A 15,612-nucleotide genomic window follows, 5' to 3' on the forward strand; every position below is an offset into this window, starting at 1 on the left:
TTGCATGCCAAAGAAAACAACTGCAGTTCACAGAAGTCCCTTAATAATTTCAGGAAAATGCTGAATGAGGAATTTTGTAATAAAGATTTTGTATTTTCTTACTTGATGTTCCATGCTGGGCTGGGAGAATTTTTTCTACTGATTCCATCACACCACACGGGGTGGGGGTGGGGGGGAGAAATAGTTGCATGATTGGCAAGGGTTTTATTGGAATAACTTTGTCATATTGTTATCTCTTAGATTCATGGATTAAATATTTATGTATATATTTTTTCCGGGCAGCCTTCAAATCAACATTTTCCTCATTAAATTTTTGCAGCACTTAGATTAAGTGCTTTGGCAGAAGAAATTAATTCTATCCCGTTTGTGGGTTAGTGTTTGGCAAACCTTAATACATAACAAATCAATGTGATTTTATCAGGATTCTGTGCCACATATCCTGTGAGCTAATATGCTGAGTGCAGAGGATGGAAAGAAGCAAAACTTTTGTCATAGCAGAAGCTCATATGAATCTGATGCCTTATGAGCAACTGCTCGTGCTCCACCTGTGATGTGCATGGTTGTGCTTTTCACAAAACCTCTGGAGCTCAGCCAGGAGGAACCTGAGTCTATACTCCCATTCCTGTCTTTCAGGGACATAATTGTGTATTCTTTCACAGGAACTAACATAGGGCTGAAATTTATTCAGTATCAAGTTTGGCAAATGATCTTTTGAAATCATGCAGGAAATTAAATTTCTTCCTGGCTGACATGTAGGTATGGCTGGACAACGTGCAGCTAGTTTCTAGTGAAGCACACTCAGATATCTGCTGTGCAATTATTCCTTGTCTTCTAGGACATCATTCCTTTTCCTCTTCTTGGTGAAGAAAATTCATTTAGCAGTCTGATCTGGAGCACCTGCATGCTCCTTCTTCGTAAGCTTTACACCATAATTCTCTCTTGTGCCCTAGACTAACCTGTTTTGCCCACAGAAGTTGGTCTGACATTAAAAGATAACTCAGTCCCTCATTTTCTGAGCCTTTTCTGATAGGAATGCTTATTGCTGAAAGTGCTGAAAGCTCAGTCTTTGGAAAATTGAGAGCTATACAACCCTTAAGAAGTCAAACTGAAAAAAAGAAAATTCCTACCTCTCTATTCATTTGTATGCACATGTATAATGGTACCTAATAAACACTGTCATTGATAAAGTACATGAATTAATAACATGAAAGGTTCAATATATTATTACAGCAGATTAATGAATGGCTGAGCATATGATGAAATAATGAATTTAAAGGCAACTTCTCTATGTTATGGTTTTTTCCTGTTGTCTCTGTTCTTTTTAGGAGAACCTTGGCGTATTAGCCTATTTCTAAAACTCATACTAAAATGTTGCAGTGAAGTGATATATTCTGCAGCATAATATTGAACTTTAGGACCTGCAGCCTAGCCATGCAGAAACCTCTGCTGAGTCAGCAGAATGGGAAGTGCAGAGTTTCTGCAGAGAAAGGCATCATCTCCCCTGACTCACTATGTCATAGACTTGGAGTACAGGCTCAGCCCCAGGCCAGAGAGAGGGAAGGCTTTGAAGCAGACTTAACTAAGTGAGAGAAAAAACAGAAAGCATAGAAAAAGGACATTAAAGCCAACTTTAATTTGCTTGACTATTATTTGGGTGGGCATAAAAATTTGATCCAATGTGGATGATTTTTTTGGAGAGCAAGGTTGGAATGTTTATGGTTATAAATACTGAACTTTTGAAAAAGAAAAACATAGCAGAAAACTGTGAGGTCAGCTCTACCTGAAAAAGCTAGAGTAGTCCAGTAAGAATACTTATACGTATAATGATGTACATTGATGCTGTTTGCACCCGTATGGATTACAAGAACAAAATTATAGCAGAAAAGGTGCCCAAGATGTAAAGTAGACTTTACTCCATCAAGCCAGATTTCTATGTCTGTCTCCTTCCATCTTTTAAATTATTTTTTTACTGGCAGCTCTGCTCTTTCATGACATCATCTCACACTAGATTATGCTCACTTACTTGGGTCTACATAATTCTTAATGAAGGTTATGTATCTACCCATTTTCCATATATAGCTGAATAAATCAGTATCACAGTCACAAATGTACAAACACATGTACTGATACAGAATCCTAAAAGCAAAAGTACACAGCTTTATTTCTTATTTGGCCAACTGAGGAATTTAGGCAGTTAGTTTATAAGAAATAATATATTATGCTTCCTTGGCTTTTTTTTCTCTTGCTATTTTTTCAGTCTAAAATAGAGAAACCCACTGTTCAAGAGCACAACTTCTAGATGCTTCAAAAGGAATGCAGCAAAAATGTTTAGGTTGAGTGCACTCTAGTCTATTTAAAATAATTTATGGCTGTCTCACTGTGGGAGTAGTAATTATTGATCAGCTTCTTTTTTTCATTCTTTTTTTGAAGTATTGAAGTACTGTAACCAGCTGCATTTGTAGAGGACTTTGTAAACTCTGCTTATTCACTACAGCTCAGCCACTGCAAAGCTAATGAGGCTGCTGACCTTGATGACAGGAAGGTTACAGGCCTCACAAAGTGAATATAGGACACTGAAAGAGGGGTTTTTTTCTGCCAGTTTATTAAAATGCATTTTTAAAGTTTAATTACTGGTGCAAATAGCAAAGTGATCAGAACAAGGAGTCAGAGAAGAAGCCACGTTCTGTGGCTATTTGTGCATTAATGGGTCTTTCATAGCAGAGGTGTACTGCTGTCTTGGTCATTGAAGATGCATTCTACTAGCGTTGAGAAATTCCTTCAGTTTTCAGGAAACTTAACTCTAATCCTCCTTTGACTATCCAGTCCTTTATCTTGGGATCTGTCATTGGACAGCTCATAAATCCTGTCTTAGAAAAGAAACAGAAAATTCCCACCTGTGCCTGCCATAATCTAAATCAAACACTGTATTCAAATCAGGCTACATTTCACATTTATACATTAGATACCATATTCATATAGAGCATCTTTGGTTTTAATAATTAAATATTTGGCCTTGCATCATAGGGTTTGTTAAAGTGTTTGTCTTGGCAATGTAAATTTGCTAATATTTCTTCTTATCTGTCTCTCTATTGTGGCAGTGAGGGGACCAGACAGTATTTCCTTTCTTCTAATTTTTAACCCATATGAAATATACTCCAGCATGATTATTTTTTTTTAATTGTACAGAACAGAAGTTGCAAAACCCCCCAGTGATACTCATTTGTCCCTGCATTTAATTCTTCAGGGTCTTTTCAAATCTTGGTCATCTTGCTGAGACAACCAGTTGGGGTAGTAAGGAAATCTATCCATTCAGGATATAAATACATAATCAGTCAGAATTATACACAGTGTTTCAATTTATAAAGAAGACTAAATATTCTCAACATGACAGTGACCACTCATCACCCGCTTTTTATCTAATGTTGCTAAAATTAAAGACTCTCTTGCCATCACCATGATTATATTTAATTGTAATAGAAAAGTTATGCAGTAAGCACTTTCTGGCCACTGCTTTGAAGAACTTAGAGGATAGTGCAGGCTTCCTGCTTATTACTGGCATCCTATGAAGCATTTCTCATGCTTCCTCTGAAAAATGTCATTGCTGCTCTTCAGTCCTAATAGATGTCTCCCACCATGCTGTTCCTCTTCAATTCTCTAATCCATGTTGGAATGAAGCCTTCAAGAAACTGATGAAAAAAACCAAAGTCTAGAGCTGCCTTGCACTCTAGCTGTGCAGGAAGTGCAGAATGAGAGTAAGTTTGCTAACAATATGTCAGTGGCTTTGTTACAAAATCTACAGGCAATCCTTTTTCCCCTTTTGATACTGAGAAAGGGGAGAGTCTAGCATAATTATTCTGCCTTTAACTCTAATTTTGTCTTTCCCTGTGACTTGTGCCTCATGGTTGTCAGGGTGAAGATGCACCAGCAGGGGCAATCCACCCTGGCTGATATGGCTTCTCACTCCCCGTGGCTGCTTGAGGTGCCTGTGGGTCATCTCAACCACTGCTGCAGTGGATTTCATGCCGTCGTCCACAGCACATTGTCAGATGCAACCCTTCAACCGAACTGTTATTCCTCATGTCATGGAACGGAGTATCATACGAAAATAAAGCTGGAGGTGACTTAGGTATTCATCTAATTCAACTGGCTGCCCCAAGATGGGCTCAGCTATAACTGTAGTTTCTCTCATTTTCAAAGAGTAGATTTTATTTTGCTTATCATCTCATATCTAAACATGGTTCTGAATCTGAGTGAGCATAAACTATTTGGAGATAAAATGCCAGATTCTGCCATTGATTATATATGGCTTGTATTTGTTTCAACAGCAGATAATGCACATAGCTAAAAACATAGCCTAAAACCATGTTTGCATGGCACGCAGAATTTTGCCCTTACTTAACAAAAGAATATTGCTGCCTAGATTGCAAAAACAGCGCAAAACTGTACAGATAGGCACCATGCTGTGAGCTTTTATTGTCTGACTGTGTCTAATGGTTGAACTGCCAAAACTAGCAGCGGGACAAGAATAAATTATGAACAGATTAAGAACTCTTTCATCCTTGTGTGATAATCCAGAGTTCCCTAATCTATAAATAATGATCCCAGGGTTTGCAAATGAGAAGCACAAACACTGCATGAACAAATGGTAGGAAGCTTTTAAATCCTGGTCAGAATTACCTCCTCTGACAAATCAAACACCATATACCTAAGCTAAACAGAATGGAAACCCTGTAAATTAAATGTCCATGGTACATATATAATGGTTTACATTCTGAAATTTGGTGTACGCTTCTGTCTCTGCTTCTGTGTAACATTAATGTTTTGTATTCACGATATGTATTTCTTGTATCCAAATTGAATAGAAATACCCTGAGATACATTACGGATACTTTCTTTAGCAGCATAGAATTTGCCAGTACCTCCATTTTGGTTTATTTCACATACAGGAGTGTTGTCCATGGTATTGGATACGAGGGAATTTTTATTATCATAAGATACAACTTCTAATATTTCTGGAAATACAACTATTTCTTAAAAGAGCTGAAGTCCAGATAAATGTGAATTTTTTTTTCTTTTCCAAAGTGGCTATTTTTACTCACTTTAATCACATAGTTTCTAAGTCAACTGTGCTGGCTTCTGCTAGGCACATGAGAATGTGTAGCTGTTGTGCAGAATGCAGCTCTATTAGTTTAGAATTGGAAGTTATAAGTGTGCAGCAGGAAAACATAATCAGGTGTTTGTCCTGTTGTATTTTGCAAAGGCGCACTGGTAGATTTTCTTTTAAAAACTGCATTATTTGTAAGTACAGTCCAGTGAGATCTTAAAAATTAGGGCAGCTTATGAATATGATGATTCTGTAACTTAGAGTCAGTGTTCTCTTTTTAGTCAAAAGGAAGCAGGTCCATTTTGCAAAACACATTGCTCAACCTAGCAGCTTATTCACATAAGCAACACCGTTGAAATCACCAGTTTTCCTCACATTAATTTTGTTTCCTTACAGTAATTTTGTCCTTGTAAAGACTGACATGTTTGTTTAAAACTACTTATACCAACATTGCTAATGCTAATTCTTCCTTCTGTGGATTTATACTGGGATAGTTGTTTCCATGAGGAATTCACACTCCTAAATCAGGCAGCTATCCTCATACGAATTAGGACTAATAAAATGCATATTTGCACATTTTCTGTATTTGATGAGCAGGAGTTGAAATGGGGCCTATGCTTCAAGCTGAATATGATGGGGAAAGAAAGAGAAAGAGAAAAACAATGTCAATGAAAAGATGAGAATAACAGGCAAGGTGATAGTAAAATGGAGAAGTCTTCTGCCATGGCTGAATGCTGAATTATTTAAAGCAGAATAAATAAGGTATACTACAATATGAATTATTCTTTACGTAGTTATATCCATTTGTTGCCATGGCCCATCTACTGTGCCATCTGCAGAAATGTCAGTCCATATGAACCTTTTGCCTTACATGTCTATGATTAGGACATTTAGAAAGAAGCTGAATGCAGACCAAGAGCTAAAATATACAAATAACATTAAAACTTCTGCATATATCTGATGACAAAGATAAGTAATCTATAAGTTTCATATAGGAAAGATTGATAGGATCAAATAAGAAGATTGATAGATTTCCCAGTACAAACTTGGTATGCCAGAAGATACCTCTAGCTATGGGTCAACACATGGATCTTGAATTTTGCAAATTTTTTTCTTTTACTTATTGTATTACTGCAGCTTGACTGTGTAGCTTGTGAAAAATTTCCACAATATGTTAGATGTGCTAAGCATGTAACTATTCACATCCTACATGATGACAAGAATCCAAATTCAGTTCATGTATGGCGGGGGCCTAGAAATGAGAAGAACATAGGATTTAGACCCTGGCTGAAAGATCAAATTCTTGTCTTTGCCTGGTTCTGAAAATAGACCCAGAAATCATAGTTTCCTAGACTTTCTCAGCATGGAAGCCAATTGAGTCAATCTGGTTTGATAATTGCGTTAATTTGGGGGCTTTCAAAAATTTTATTTTTTACAAAATGAAAGTTGCCTAAAGAAGTTATATGAAAGGTCTATTTGATATGGACAAAATATCACGCCTGGAAGCACATGCGGATTTAAGACTTGTTTTGTGTACACTGTGATCCTATTAACCTAATAGTTGCAGTGTAGGGAAAACATGGTAAGTTGTAAAAAAGCTTGAATCTATTATTGTCTCAAGACAAATCTTACACATCAGGCAGATTTCAGTTTTTGACTTTGTGAACAGTTTCCACTGACTGTATGTATGTGCTGTCTGAAGTTTCTTACTTGAGTGAGAAGTTGTTTTGGCTAACAAAGTAAGTTTATTATTAAGTCTGTATGTTAGATAATTAACTATAATTGTAACTAACTACCTAGCTACATGAAGATTTTCCCTAGACGACAGTGTATGAAAATATGTAATGCTTTCAATGCATATCCAGACAAGTGTAGAGTCTTCAATTGGAAAATAAATGCTTCTACGTGGCCTTATAGGGCTCAGTTTTGTTTGGACTGTGAATGGGTCTTTGGCATGACTTTAAGCTGTGTTTAAAATGGTTTGTTACGGTGACCTTAGTAGTCACAGAATCTCCAGAGTATGAGCTATGGGTCAGATTTACTGTCCTAACCCTGACATGCTCTGTGTCATTCTTTGAGCTGATGGGACATTTTTGCCAGCTTGTGTTTCTGAACAAGCAGATTAACAACACTGAATATAGGCAAATGTAATGCCCCTGTTGCTAATAAATGTGTGCAGATACTGAAATGAAAATACTTTTGGGTTCATAATCAATTACTGCAGAGTTTCCTATAACCAGCATTGCAGGAAAGTGCACTTTTTCCTCAAAAGGGTTCTGTATTTTTTTCCAAATGTGTAGCACAAACAGGATGAGCAGAAAGGAATAACTTCCTCGAGGCATGTACATGTACTTTTGCACTATTAGAAAATTAGAGGTGTAGAAAGTCTGGTAATACAAGTAGAAGTGATTGATAACATAGTTTGCAGAGGGGGCTTGAAGAATTTAAAAACCATAAAGAAGACCAAATTAATAAAGGATGTGTATGGAGTATTTGCAGTTATTATACACCCAAACCTGAGGTTTGGGAGAGATCTGCAGTACCGATTCTGTGTGAGCTCCCAGACTTCTGTTGACTACAGGATCTTAAAATCTGTCAAATCAGCATCTTTGTTTCACAGCATGTACTCGTGGGATATTTCAGTTCCAGGCTAGCAAAAGAAAAAAAACCCAACAAAACAGCTGCTGTGATCTCTCCTTTGATATTTGCAAAAAAGTGGAATGGTCAAGGATTTCTGAAAGGGGATCAGTAAAATCACATATGCTTAAGTGAATCTTGCCAGGCTACATTTACTATGCAGGGTAAATTTGATTTGCAAAAATGTGGAATATAGATTACTAGATTAATGAATTAAAAGAGCTTGCTGTCTGTCTTTTGCTCATTTTCTGTCTCACGGGAAGAATAAATTATATTCTGTCTCCTCACTGGAATAATTAAAATTTTGAAGAGCATGTAAGTACAGTGTTGAATAGTTACTCATCAGTTTGCTATTTTGCTGATCTTCCCTTATCATAAAGAGAACATCAGTCTCTGCAGCTAGCCATTAAGAAGAAATAAGTGCCCCAGTCAAGCCATAACTTTTGCTACCTTTCCCTCTGATTTAGAGAGTGGGTCCAAACTGGGATTTTTGATTTTTTTTTTCCCATTTCTTGCTTAATCACAATTATTTTTTTCACTGACTTTGGGTCCTGAATCAGTTCTGCAGCTGTCAGTGAATACTGAGAATTTTGTCTGTGAAATCTGTGGGAGTGAGGACATCTCACACAAAGGAACAATCTGGTTAGACGTCTTCGTCCAGGGCACAGCAAAGCCTGTGAGGCCTTTTCTTATGATTTCTGTGGGCACATAAGCAGGGACAGAGCAGCCACCGCTCCTTTCAGACAACAAGTAATTATACTTTGAGGGGAGATAACAGTGGAAACAGTCAGCCTCCAGAAAAAAGGGACATGCTGAGGCATATTTGATTGTGTGAGAAAGGACAATCGGCAATAAAAGAGAAAGGACAAAAACCCCTGTGTATATGGCATGTTACTATGAAAAAGGAAGACTTGGGGCTTTTGGGCAGGCAGAAAATGGGCTTGGTGCTGAGAAGGAAACTCTATTGCACCCTTTGACTCCACATATGGGGCTCCAAAAGAAGTGTAGTCTTGATGCAGAAGAAGGAGCAGTTCCTCCTCTCCAGTCATAGAATCATAGAATCATTTAGGTTGGAAAAGAACTTTAAGATCTCAAGTCCAACCATTAACCCAAGACTGCCAAGTCCACCACTAAATCATGTCCCTAAGCACCGCATCTACGCATTTTTTAAAAACCTCCAGGGATGGTGATTCCACCATCTTCCTATGCAGCCTTTTGCAGTGCTTGACCACCCTTTCAGTGAAGGAAATTTTTCCTACTATCCAACCTAAACCTCCCCTGGCACAACTTGTGGCTGTTTCCTCTTGTCCTGACACTTGTTATCTGGGAGAAGAGACTGACCCCCACCTGCCTACAACCTCCTTTCAGGCAGCTGTAGAGAGCAATAAGGTCCCCCCTGAGTCTCCTCTTCTCCAGACTAAACAACCCCAGTTCCCTCAGCTGCTCCTCATAGGACTTGTGCTCCAGACCCTTTACCAGCTTCGTTGCCCGTCTCTGGACATGCTCCAGCACCTCTGTGTCCCCCTTGCAGTGAGGGGCCCAAAGCCGAACACAGGATTCCAGGTGCGGCCTCACCGGTGACGAGTACAGGGGGACAATCACTTCCTTTCTCCTGCTGGCCACACAGTTTCAGATACAAGCCAGGATGCTGTTGGCCTTCTTGGCCACCTGGGCACACCGCTGGCTCACGTTCAGCCGGCCACCAACTGTCACCCCCAGGTCCTTTTCCACTGGGCAGCTTTCCAGCTGCTCTTCCCCAAGCCTATAGCATTGTGTGGGGCTGTTGCAACCCAAGTGCTGGACCCGGCACTTCTCCTTGTTGAACCTCATACAACTGGGCTCAGCCCATTGATCCAGCCCTGGGAATCATGGGGAGTCATGCAGGGGTCGTATACTGGTTGGGATACTGGGAAGAGGACTGCAGGTCTACTAGTTTCCCTGCTAAATCAGTGTTGTGAAGAGAACATGAATGCTTGCATTTTTGTTGTTGCTGTTGTGAATAAGTGGGACCACATATAAGAAACACCTGACTTCTTCATCAGTTTCTCCCTCTGGTGGAAGCAACTTGTAGAACTGCAAACCCTGGCTGATAGTCTGGGACAGGTAACAATCTGTCTATATAGAGATTCAGTGTGTATTCATATCAAATATTTCTCCTCTAAGATGGTCCCGCTGCAAAACTCCTATTTCTGTCAGTTTAGATTAGCCTTCTAAATTTTAAAGCCAGCAGCTAACAAGTTTAACAGCACAGCCTTGTAAATCATCTGTCTTGCAAAGGCACTTACGTAGAGGAGCTGAGCATCTCTGAAAATCAGGCCATTTCATTTTACTGGCTATATACGGGTGCAGCAACTTAAATTAGGCATACAGAAATGTTAGCAGTGAGATTTTCTGGAGATTGATTGCTGCTTGGTTATTAGAGCATGCTCTGAACACTTGTTTTATGCCAGAAAAGATATGACGGCAGTACTTCACTAGCCAAATGGACAGAATGACCTTTTAGAAATGGCTCTGGCACAGGATGGGGCTGACACAGCAATATCAGTGCATGTGGGTGGATACTCAGAAGCTCAGGGGTTCAGCTGACACAGTGGGTAATTTTCAGTTAAGACGAATTCTAGGTTTGGTAAGCTCATGTGGCCACACCACAGCCCTGAAAGAGAAGTGTGGGGAGCTGGCTTGGGCAGGTCAATGGTGATAAGAATATGTGGCTAAGAGTAGGGGTCAGGCAACACTAAGCATATGCTGAGCCAGTCGTTGGCAACCTTTAATTGGTAGAGCATGTATCTTTCCAGCTCAAGAATCATGTGCTCGAGGGAGCTGGGGTCCTTTGCCTTTCAGAAGTAGTTCTCTTGAGCTACTGCTTTTGGAACTTGCAGCCCAGTGCCAGCTTGGCTGTGTGGCAAGTGAAATCTGTCCTTTGTTGCGAGCTGCTGGCTCTGCCACCAGGCCGCTTGCCCAAGGTTGAATATTTAAGCTCTGTCCCTAAAGTTGGCATGATTGCTGCCCACTGGCTCAGCCTTGCTTTGAACAGCCAGGGAGATGATCCGCAGCATTCACAGATATTTGGTCAGCTTCCCACAGAGCTCTGAAGATGTCTGAAATACCTTCTTTTTTAAAGAATGAGATAAGATCTTACGGGCACAGGTTGGCATGTGCTGGAGACTGGCTGTGGTTGCAGCCAGGAAAATCAAACCTATTGAATCTTTGCTGTGCGGCATGTAGCCTGGTGTGCTCTGGCCAGGTCCCATGAACAGAGGGCAGATGCTGGGCTTGGCATTCTGCAAATGGGACCCATCTGCTCAGCTCCCTTCAGGCTCGTCTCTGGCTGTTGGCACAAGTTATCTTCTATTGAGTGGTTGCACTGTACTAACTGCAGACGCTGCTTTACTGATGGGAACTCCCCAGGGCACAGGAGGAATTGTGCCCATCTTTTTGCAGTTTTAAACTAATTGCTGTGACAAGCTACTATGAGGAGAGAAGAAGTGTGATCCTCCTATTTAAGTAATTGCAGTCTGAAATAATTAAACCTTAATTAGTGAGTTGTTGTAACTTGCTCTGGCTCATGGTCTTTGGTGCTCAAGAAATAGCAGCAAAGCCAATGTGTGATTTGACAATTAACAGGTTGTTTATTTTCTAAACAAGGGCTTTTGCCTTGCTTGAGTGGTGGGATTCTGCTCTCAGTGAAAGTTGTGTTGTTTTTTTTTCCTCTGAAATGTTTGATTTTATGTAGTGACGGTTCAGTGGTAGGAGAATAGTTGCTCTGTGTAAGCACTGCTGTAACAGCTACAAGCCCCAAATAGCCGCACTGTATTGACTCCTTCACTGTCACTGCTCTGCCTAAGTGTTTGTAGAAAATAAGCATCTGAAGGAGTAGCTACTTTGAATTTGCTTCCAGAAATCCGTGGTTGCCCTTGTATGATGAGAGGACTTGGAACCAGAAGACTCAGCTCTGCACCTCAGTGTCTGTGTTGCAGCTGAGGCCACAGATGCCTCTTCTGGTTTTGGAGATTGTGCCCATTCAACCCTGGCATTAACTTATAATCTGATATTAGTTTAATTTAGTCACAGCACTGGCACGGTATGCTGTGATCTCTGTCTTCCATCTACTAAAGGGTTCCTTCCACTTAGAGAACAGCATCTGCAGTCATTGGGCTGGCAGTGAGAAACAGAGGCTGAGGTGATAATAGTAAATAAACCAGGGCTAGGGCACAGCAGTAGCGCACGATCATCCCACCTGGCTGTTAGTGCAATCCCTGGTATGGGTTTTGGCATGTACCAGCTATGTCTCCCCCAAGGAATGCCCAGGCAAAGCCTGGATGACAGTGTCTGTCAGGGACTGTTCCTAAAGAATCAACTTGAGGGAGGGAGGAAGCGGCAGGGTTGCAAGGTGTGCTCTGCCGGTTAGCTTCAGGGCCTGTGGGCCCCGGCCTGTTTTACTCACTGATATAAACAAAGCTGGAGATGCCAAACATCTGATCCCTTTTTCCTGAGTCTGAGAAGCCAGAGCATCTGTAGGATACTTTAGCCTTGGTACTCACAGAGGTATGACAGAGCTGCCCAGGAGCTTTCATAGCCCGAAATTTTAGAGATTTCCTTTGTAATAAATGCTTCGGCTACGTACAGTTTTATGCTGGAACTGAATGATACCCTTTCTTCCACAGGCTCTGTAGAAAGTCTGCACCCTTTTAAAGAGCTACATGTCATGCTTTGTGTGCCACAGGTACAGCATATCCTGGGTAAAGCAATAACGGCTGGGAAATGTGTACACCTCCAGAGAGCCATCCTTGCAGTCAGAGTCAGCCTGCAGCTTTGCCATAAATTACGTAGCAATAAAAGTGATAAGGCATTGTTTTATTCTTTGGAAAGAAAAGTGCCTCTTAAACTGGCTGGATTATCTTTAATTTCTTTGAAATTTAGCAGAGTGATTTTCTTCATGCTTTGGGAATTCACAGTGAGAGATGAGCACAGCTAATGAACCGCTTTCAAGGAATCTAAACTTAGCTAAAACCTGTTCATGAATCCCTTTGATAATCAAGAACATCAGCAGAAGAACAAGGCTGAAAAGGCAAAACCCTACAGCCTGACTTTACACTGTGTGAAATTAAGGAACCAGCTCTTACATTTGATCTTTTAGGTAAAAAGGTAAAGTACATTTACACTACTCTTGGCCTCTCATCACCTCACTTCTGGCAGTACATTTTGAATGGTGCTGATTTGTGATGCCACTGTTTTACACATCAGCCTGGCTGGATTTCAGCTACAGTTCCACATGTTGCCATTGCCATGTCCTGCCTTTGAAATGAAATGTTTGCAATTTGCCTTGCTGCGGCTTCTCCCCTTGACTGCAAAAACACAATCCAGTAGATACTCTTCCATTCTTCCTGGTTACTGAAGAATGAAACACATTTTGGCTCTTCTTAGCCGACCACGTGCCTGTATTTGTTTGCACTTAATGGGAACTCGAGGCCACAATGCTCTGTGAGCTCCATCCCAATTTCATTGAAAAATGGGGATTCAGTTCACAAAGCTGAGCCTTATCAGATGGCAATACCTGCTTGCAATGAACAGGCTATGAAAGGGCTCTACTTAAAGGGAAGCAAAACTTCTGAGCAGATTGTCTTTAATGTTTCTTCTTTATAGAAAGAGTTACAACTGCTTTGTTGTTGTTGTTGCCCTTTTTTTTTTTTTTGAGGGATTGCTCCACTGCTATTGTACTGATTAAATTTGTCCATTTGTTAAGCAATCTAAATTGCCTTCATTCCCAGCTGCTGCACAATATAACTGTAATAGTGCAGATTGTTTTACAGAGATGGCTTGATTTTTGTGGTAGATTATATGGTAATGAATTGTTTGTCAAAGAAATTTAACTGTAAGTGCAACAATATATGCACAATTGAAGTAATGACATTTGTGATCATGATAATACTGCTTTTCTATTTTATGATATAGTCAATCTGTCCTCTTAAAGTTAAAAAGCCAGGTTTGATGATGACTAAACAAAAGAACAGATGTTCCCAGCTCAAAGCTGAGCATACAGAGTGTGAAACTGTTTTATATGACCTAGTGAGAGCCCTTTGGAAAGGATGTATTTATAAAATATTTTGGATCTGAAAAAGCAGAAGATAATTCTGACACCGATTATTTAAAGTTTCAGCACTTAAGCACAATGCAATATTTCACTGTCAACTGTTTGATCACCTCTCTGAAATTTTTAGTCTCTTGCTAACAGGAAAGCTGTTTCCTTGAGCAATATTAGCAAGAGCAGGATAGATGCCTTAAGATGGCTGCATGCCTGGGTGTGGTACTGATGAGAAATCTACAGGAAACTTTCTTCCTAGAATTTGTTTTTGTAACTAGATACTAGAGCAGAAAGGCTATCTGGGAATCAGCACTGAAAATTACAGCACAAAGAACCATTTAGGCAAACACTGTAAAGTTCCCTATGGTGGTGTAACACTTTTTCAGTAAATGGCTTGTTCATTAGAAAAGGGTATCATCAGATCACTCTCAGGGACCTGTTGCAGGTCAGTTACACAGCTCTGGTCTGAGGCATAGAAGACAGGGCTCACAAGGAAAGATGAAACTTCACATGGTGCTGCCATCCCCATCTCAGCTCATTGTTTAAGCTCCCTTTACTGTCAGTGGAGAGAAATACATACAGTCCAGAAAAGCAGGCATCCCTTAAAGACAGCAAAAAAGAATAAGGACCTACAGAAAATGATGACCTCATATTGTCTAATGTAGGCAAAGGACGAGTGATTATCACCTCCCACTACAGCAAGACTTTTTCTCTCCAGTGACTAGAAAAGGAACCTCAAGCGGCTAAGGTAGATGACTGATTAGATACTGAAGACCAGGTGAAATAAATCCTGTTCAAACATTGGTGGAATTGTGTTGATGTACAGAGTACAGTACGTCTTATTTCCCTGCCAAGCATATAAGCACTTTTAACCATTTATGCTACATCCAAAGAAAAGGGTGCCATGCCACACCATAGTTTTAGAAATTATGGCATTTTTAAAGTTCTCCATCATTTGAAATGCTTTTAAAGCTTCCCTGAACCTGTTTTTACAGCTTAATCTCTCAAAAGCAAGCAGTTTCCCTTACTCTCTTACCTCTTCTCTTCATATCTCTACTCTTCTCTCTGACAGTAACTTTAGACTGTAGTTTAATTGCTGCCTGACCAGCACTGTATTGATGCCAGGTTTGGAATTAAATGTTATTATTGTTTTATTTCATTGAGAATGGCTGACTAATAATAAGCTAGTGTTTGCAGCTCAGGGTGGATGCATTTATTTTTTGGTCCAAAATGTCATTTTAGAAGCCTTTACGCTTTATACATTTTCAAATAAGCCAAAGTTGCAGCTTTTGAAAAAGTTCAAAGGAGATAGAAGCAAACCAAAATAAAACAAGCCCCAAAGTGTCTTCTCCATGAAGGAGAAATTAAAGTAGCTTTTTTGCATCCCAGAACTCTATATAATTACTAACATAACTGATGAAAACAGTCCTCACAGAAATTACTTAAACAATGTAAAATGAATTCTGTTACATGTTAAAATTCTTTTGTGCTCTCTGAAGAAACCTGAGTTAATCTTTGTCCCCGATTTGCCAGTTTCTGGTCCACATGACGTGGGGTACAGAGGAGAGCAACAGACTCAGGCACAGGGGATGGGGGTGTCTAACCGCACAAAACAGCAGCCATTCCACCTGTGGTGCTGACATGTTCCCAGTGGTGCTCTACATATTTAAAAAATACTTTTCTGGTTTGGTGATACCTTGTAGAAATAAACCTGATAAATGTAGTTCCAAGTGATGTGAATCCTGTGCAGCAGCTCTCAGTGGTGTGCTCTGGCACCTGCTTTCTCTCC

This window comes from Falco cherrug, chromosome 6 (genome assembly GCF_023634085.1).
Source record: "Falco cherrug isolate bFalChe1 chromosome 6, bFalChe1.pri, whole genome shotgun sequence".
In the NCBI taxonomy this organism is placed as follows: domain Eukaryota; kingdom Metazoa; phylum Chordata; class Aves; order Falconiformes; family Falconidae; genus Falco; species Falco cherrug.